Genomic DNA, 8516 nt, shown 5'->3' with positions numbered 1-8516 from the left:
TTTATTTGGATTGATAAAACTTGAAAATTTTGATTTTTTCTTTAGTTGTTAAACTTTATTTTCATCTAACTCTGTATTACCACTGCTTTACCATCTCCATATTAATGCATCGTTTTATTTAAAAACACTTACTACTTTCTTTATAACAGAAAAAAATTAATTTGAAAAAATTAATAATTGAAACAAAAATCACATAATAATTACAATAATCTAATCTCATAAGTTATTCCTACTTTTCACAAGTATTAACTCTTACTTAAAGGAAGTAAATTATTAGAGAACTTGTATATATAAATATATTATCGACATAATATGAAATTAAAAAAATACTTAAATTAGCTAAAATTTTGACTTGTAATATTTTATTGGAGAACAAAACTTGTTTTTCAACTAAAACCCCCGCTCAGCATTTCATCAACAAATATGGTTGATGATGGGCGGAATGAAAAAACAAATTTGACGTGCAAAATAATATCTAATACTGTTTAATATTTACTAATTATTTAATTAACTAATTAATTTAACTAACTAATATTTACGTTTTATATATTTACGTTAATATATACGCTTACAAATACAAAAAATTTAATTTTTTACGATGTGATTACTTTTATCAAGTTAATTTCAATAATTTTTTTCTAGAAAAACAACTAATAACAGCTACTGATATAAAAAAGAAGCTATTTTTCATCAGATTTCGGAGATGCATAAAAATTTCAAAATTTTTGAAAATTATTCCGATTTTTCGAATACTCAAATTGGTAAACAGTCGTGTTTTAAGTTATGCATCATACATAAATACTTTTGGCGTAATGAAAACAATTGTCTATAGGGCAAATTACACGACTGCATTAGTAAAGCACATTTTCAAATTTTTAGGCTAATTCATTCAGATTTTCTTTTAAATTTTCTTCAAATTTTATTCCGTGATTAATAAAAATCTTTTTTTATTAATCACGGAATAAAATTTATTTTTTAAAGTTAATTTGATTTCGGCAACATCTTTCCATAGGACCACCACTGGACAATAGGACCACCACTGCGCTGACTTAACTACTTAACTTTTTCTTTAACAACAAAACAAAAATACGTATTATAACTAAAAGACATATTCAGGTTTTAATCAAGTAATTATTTTTTGCTTATTTCTAACATTACAGTGCATCGTGTTTTTCTATCAATAGATGTTGCAAACTTTTTTTTTCAGCTTTTGTATAATTTTTACATATTCTATTCCATTTCAGTTTTTTTTAAAAAAACAAAAAAAATCTTGTTTCTCACATTACACTACATTTGATTAGCAAAAAGGCGGGGCCAGAGATCTACAATATTGATTGAGTTTTAAGACTTCCAATCGTTTTATACCAAAATAAAACTAGAGATATTGGTCAATCAAAAAATATGCTTTTTCGCGTTTATTCTATTTTCCTATATGAGAATGAAGTTTGTTGTAGCCTTTTTAAATCCTAGTTGTTGTTTTTTTGACATCGTAGCACAGCAAGTGGAAATGTTTTAAGAACGAATTGAAAGGACAACTATACTAGCTGGTGTTCCAATTTAAAAACGCTCACAAAAAATCCGTAGTGAAACATTAAATCCAACGCAGTCAATAAAAGTCATTATTTCTCTGAGTACGTTGTTGAAAGACAAAGAGTTAAATGGCGTATTCTATTCGTGCCTCATAGGTGCCTTTATTATTTCGACGTTCAGGAAAAGTTTGAATCAATTTGAAAGAGTTGTGAAAGTCATCCAATATTCGTCCGATTGTTGATTTGTATGGTATTGGAAGAATTTGTGACAAAATCACAAATTCTTCCAATACCATACAAGCAATTTGGTTCAAAGAAATTGTCCGTCAACCCAAGATTTATTTATGTGCATTTGCTCTTCTGAAAGTATTGATTTTGGAACAGAACCTTGACAACTGGTCATAATTCCAACTGTTTTGTTAAATTGGAGAATGATTTCGCCGTACCTTTGATGTCAAGAATTTGAGATATTTCTCTTGGCGTCTTTTAGTTTTCATCATATTTTCTCTATCAAAATTGGATAAGTTTAATTTTTTCTCATCAGTTAAACTTTGTGGATATTAAATCTGATATAAAATCGAAAATACTTCCTGTATTTTTAGTTTTAAGAATAACCTGATTTAAATCTATGTATGAATCTGATTTAAATGTATTTAATGTAATATAAATAATCTAACTTAAATGTATGAAATTTTTTTTTTTAATGTATATTAATTATTTATGTTTATAAAAACGGTAATTTTTTTTTTTGTAGGTATTTTAGGTGCTCCCAGAAGTCCTTACAATCTTATCGCAGAGCACCGTGGGAGAGCATTTAACAGGGAGTTCACGCCTCCTTCCGTACCAATGTCGCTTGTTGAGCTAGAGCTGGCGTCGAACCTCGGACCTCTGGGTTCTGAGCCAGAACTCTAACCAATGCGCCACGGCTGCTACAAATTTAAAAACTTTATAAAGTTATAGAGATTTAAAAATCTATAATATTATTATATATAATAATGACTTGATTGAACGTGTTATATCCGTTTTTATAACAAGAACTAATTCAACTCATTATATACTCTTTTGTTTTTAATATAATTATTTGTTACAAAAAAGAAATTGTAATTTTTCAACATAAATATACCTTGACAATCTTCTTATAATCTCGTTGAAATATATTCAACAACGATAGCTCGTAATATCTCACCATTATGGCGAGATAAACATTTCATAGTAAGAAAAACATCTCATCATCATTGCATGATATACATTTTTTTCAGACGCAGCAAACCTTTTCAGTTTCAGATTTTTCAGTTTAAGTTGTTATGCACTACTTTGGATGTTTATTTTGATGTTACACCAAGGGGCTGTCCATTAATTACGTCAACAAAATAGGGGAGGGAGGGTCTGGAAATTTTTGACAAGGGGAAGGGGGGAGGTCAAGAAAAGTTGACGTCAACCACGCTGCTTTTTTAAATAAATTTAGTTACTTCATTACTAGTCATGCATACTTACTTCGTTACTAGTCATGCATACTGGCCGAGAAAAAAGGTATCAAAACGAGACTATTACATGCCAGGATCAGACAACCTGCCCCTTGCTATCGAAGTTGCTCAGTTAGAGAGAGAATAATAAGAAGTGATTTAATTCTGATGTTTAAGTTCATGCTTAGATTTAATGAAATAAACTTTCACTTTTTATTATTCCATCGTCCTTCGTTGTCAAAGTATATTATGCTTGGACATAATCAAAGACTTGCACAGCAAAGAGTACTCAATTGCATGCTTCACGAACCGTGTTGTGTTGCAGTGGAGTACCCTGCCGTTAATAGTAATTGACGCGACTTCCGTCAGCATTTTCAAAAATCGACAAGATGAACATTTAAATTAGTTAAAAGATATACGATAAACGTTTTTAAACGATAACTGGAAATAAACTCTCTTCACATATGTTTCCAGTATTCTATTATGTTCTTAAAGTATGGTACTTGTATCGCAGATGTGCACAAGTATCTTAAGACTGTAAGTATATGGGTGTCTGATGTAGTCAAACATGGCGAGCATGTATGATTTTTCAAATGTCTATAAATTTATTACGGATTATTGTAAATATTTTAAATAATTGACCACTAAAATAGACTAAACTAAACTTAAAAAAAACAAAACAAAATTAGACAGCGTTTGTAGTCTTGTGTTATATACTCACCCAACCTTTAGTATTTTAATGACATTTTCTATATTCTACTTTTTTTAAACCGTGTTGTGCTTTAAAAATACCTGACACATACACAAAATGTTTACTCGTAACACTATTATTTTTTCAAAGTTTGTGTTTGTTGGCCTGATGTAAAAACAAATAAAGATTTATGTAAGTACATAATCTACATTATATTATTTAAATGTTTATACCAGAATTGGCAACCTGCTGCTTTCATGCAGGTTACCGACCCTGGTATAAACATTTGATGCTAAAATTTCAATGCTATAATGCGACTCTCCAGCTCCATGCACAAATACTATTATAATATTGAAAACAAGATGTTAGCAGCTCTTTAAAAATTGGAAAGTCTTTATAAATTATAAACTTAGGGTCTTCCATCTTAAAAAATTGCTAACAATTTTTTTATTATTGGCATAATATCGACTAGCAGTTCTTCAATAAGTTGAGTGAATTTAATTTTTTTTACCTTCTATCATGCACTGGAAGAAGTTTAAACCAAGAATGTTGCATGTAGTAATCACTTTTACTCCTATTCACTTTTGTTCAGAGCAAGCCTTTGTAATTTTAAATGGCTATATATATTTAAAAAATGTTTATAAGTTAAAAGTTGAACTAAGTTTTTTTTCTAAACATTTTACTTTTAAACAACTTTTGTTGAAGTTGTAACCTACTACTATTACTGCTATTTGAAAATGTTTAATTTTTTTCATATTTTTTTTAATTTTACATAAGATGGTGGGCGGGGGGGGGGGGATTGTTGACGTAATTAATGCACAGCCCCAAAGCAGGATTTTCTGCTTAACAACACACCCCTAAAGATAGAACTATTCCAGTGGTGTTCATATGTATGTTATTCAGGTTGTTGAACTATGTTGACATTATTATTTTCAACGTAAGTATTTTCTACAATCACTCTTTATTATTCTACAATGACCCTATATTATTTTAAAATGACCCTATATTTCTACAATGACCCTAAATTATTCTACAATGACCCTTAAGAAAAAACTTATTGGTTTTGCAGATATAAAATTTTTATTTCACAAGAATGGTCTACTGTCGCACAAATAATCCAAGCATGATGTTAATGAGTTTGAGGTCTGAGATAAACTTCAATTGATTTGATCACTTTATTGACCTCGGTGTACTTTTGATTCCTTGTTTGAAAATCTAATGCTTATAGGCCAAATACTTTATTGACAATCTATGAATATCCCTGTACGCCATCCATACTACACGTACAACAGAATTAAAAAGATCCAAGTTACTGAAAGAACACACTTTAATAACTAGCATAGTTAGGTCAATTCATTTATCTTTTTTAAAAGGTTTCTCTAACCCTTTAATTGGTATCTTCGTAAAACTTATCAAAACACCTTTTTTTAACATCAGCATAAGTGTTCTTTTGTATTTCAGATTTTTCAACATCTTTTCTTATCTCCTTTATTATACCTAACACCAACGTTGAAGATCATAACTTGTCAAGTTTATAATAGTTTCACTTCTTATATGCTATACAGGTGGTTCGTAATTTTTTTTATAGTTTTCAAAGTTTTTTGTATTTTTCAGATAATTTTAAGATATTTTCAAATCTGCATATATTTTTATGTGGCAGCTAATTTTTTTGCTGTTAATTAAGGACATAATGAACTTTAACTTTTTGCAAAATTGACTTGATGTTTTAAACGGTTTTTCCTGCTCAATCAGAACTTGCTTTTAATGTTTTTGTTACAATCCTTTTTTTTAAATTAAATGGTTGATTTTCCAAATTTATAAAACTTGTTGAAATTATTTTTATTTGCATTGAAAAGTAGATTTAATTAGCTTACAACCAATATATAAGAACCTACTTTTAGTTTGATTACATCACCAGATCAGAACGTATCCAAGTACCATCGATAAAAAAACTGATTTTTTTATCGATTTTTTTATCGATGTAGTCTATACGTGTATTTTTGAATGCCATTATCTTTGGAACTGCAAATCACATGAGGCTAATATTTTGGGATTTTCTTATACATGGTGTAAGCTTTCAATTTGCCTTTTTCGTAAAATTAAAGCCAAAGTTTTTTTTATTTTTTGGCCACCCTGCATCTCACTGTGGAGCGTTTCCTCCTGTTGCAAGCTTTTATTTTTTTACTTTATTTATATATAAATTTACTTATACATGAATAAAGTAGGCCATGCACCACCAAAAGATGAAGCTGCTATGAGTGATCTTCCTGCAAACGCCCCTGCACCACACCCACTTACAACGAATTAGGCACCTATTTTAAATAAAAAATTTGATTACTTGTTTCAGTATTGTCTTTTTGAGATTAAACTTTAATCGCAAACTCACGGATGGCATTCGTGGGTTTTTTTAATTCCGAAAAAGCGTGTTTTGAATTTGAAACGAAGATACCCATTCCTTTTGATAATGATTTTAATGCAACTTCTAAATCTTATTTATCAGCTTGATTTAAAATTTCACTTTTTATCAAAACTTTGTGAATTATATTAAGATATTTTATTGTAGATTTCAAATATGGAATTGATAAACTAGAGTGGTGTTTTGTTTCTATTACTATGTTTAAAAAGCATGCAACAAGGTTATTATAAGTTTCGGCCATTTCTTTACATTCCAAAGTTTCACTTTTTAACTCTAGAAGTAATTGAAGAGTTTTTTTTGCCAAATGAGAAATCGCTTGACCTTCTTCGCCAGTGCAAACTTAAGAGACACCTGTTGCAATTAGTAAAGAATCTTTGAATGTGTTAAACCGGCCGTCAATTTTTAATTTTCTATTGCTTTACTCTTTTACTTTATCATTCATTTTAAACATCAATCATTAACAAAGATGAAATATTTATACTGTTTAGTTTTATATATTCTTTATAATTTCAAATAAAATATCTCCTCAATTATTCAAACCAAACAGATTGATAGGTAATCTGATAAGTATTTTTCGCAACTTGATAATACGCGCTTAATGTAATTTGCTTTAATGAACTTAATTTTCACGGTAGTAATTCTCTGCTACAATTTATCTAGCTACTAAAAGGTTGGTTTTTTTAAACTTTTAAAACATTTTTTCTAATAATTCGAGCGCAGAAGTTTAATAGTTTTTACTTTTTAATTTTTATTCTTGAAAGTTAGAGAATCATAAGAAGTCATTTGAAAAATAAACTAGAATATTACATCTCACTAGAAAAGCTTTTAATACATTGTTTTAAAGTTGAAAATAATATTTATAGAAAACAATTCCACAATATTAAATTAACAGTAAAATGAAACAAAAGTTATCAAAATTCAAAAAATCTAAAAAAAGTTATAAGATTTTAAGTAAAAAACTTTTATTATACGGATATGTTGACTTTAAATAATGGTTCAATTCAGAGCCTAATATACCCTAATGACGGTCATCGGATGTGACACCTGTAAAATTTTTGGATTTAAAATTGCTTTTTGTGAGTTTTAGCGCCATTTCAGTCAAGGAAAAGTGGTTGAAAAAAAAGAAGTGACAAAACCTATAGCTACCTAGATTAGCTTGTGCTTTGGATAACAATAACTTCACTTCGTTGATGTTAACTGTTTACAACTTTAAAAATTTTCAGTAAACTAGAAATAAAGTGTTTTCCAAATTAACTGCTAAAGGTATAAACAAAAGAGTACAAAATAAGTATCGAGCAAGACAGTTGACAACTCTTGTGAGTTTGACTATATTTGATTATTTGCGGTTAGTCGTTATTAAGTAACAATATAGTTAAAACGATTGCTAAAAAACCTTTTAATAAAACAATTAATTACTGCAATTTCCAAACATTTTTAAGCACCCCTAATTTTTACCAGGCCTAAATGCGGGCCTGGTAAAAATTAGGGGTGCTTATCGATTAACGATTGATCGAATAATAAAAATTAATCGATAATTGGTTAATTAACAAATGGTTAGTGATTAATTTTGTTTTAAACATTGTTATAATCTTGTTTACTAATATTTTCTTTTTTTATTCAACAAAAATTATTTTCACATTTCTGGTATAAGTGAGAAAAAAAACAAATAATACATTAACAGTGCGGCAGTATAGTAACCTGACCGCCGCACACTCAGAGTCAGAAGAGCGAAAAAATGGCAAAAGTTATATAACTATTATTTTTAAACAAATATATATATATATATATATATATATATATATATATATATATATATATATATATATATATATATATATATATATATATATATTAGGGATGTACCGGAATTCCGTCCCGGCTAATTATTAGGTTATTTCGGTTCCTGCCGGAATTAAAATGTTTCAGGCCGGAATGCCAGAATTTATTTTTTACCTTTTTTTTAAAGACATGTGACACAGATTGAGTAAATTAAACCCAAAAACCATTGTCCTACAGGGCAATGATGAACTATAAATTAATTATACTATTATAATTATTATATTATTATTTATATATATTATTTATGTATATTAATTATACTACTATAGTTATTATATTATTATTATTAACTAATTATTATTAATTAATTATATTATTATAAATTAAACTATAATTGGTAAACCAAAGTAAAAAATACAAATTTCTAAAGAAACAAAATGTAATTTTATTTGCAATAATCAATTATGTAAGGATTTTTGGAAGTTTTAGAATATTGTGGTGCAAAAAGAGTTACTATCCAGTTTTGGGCAACAAACTAGCTATTATTTATTTTAATCAAAAATGTTACCTGCCTCTAAGAATACTCTCATTTTAAATGTTACTTAAATTTTAAATAGTTAAAAAATATAGGATGCCTA

Source organism: Hydra vulgaris, chromosome 12 (assembly GCF_038396675.1).
Source record: "Hydra vulgaris chromosome 12, alternate assembly HydraT2T_AEP".
In the NCBI taxonomy this organism is placed as follows: domain Eukaryota; kingdom Metazoa; phylum Cnidaria; class Hydrozoa; order Anthoathecata; family Hydridae; genus Hydra; species Hydra vulgaris.
The sequence above is the reverse complement of the archived record's forward strand: the minus strand, read 5'-3'. Positions refer to the sequence as shown.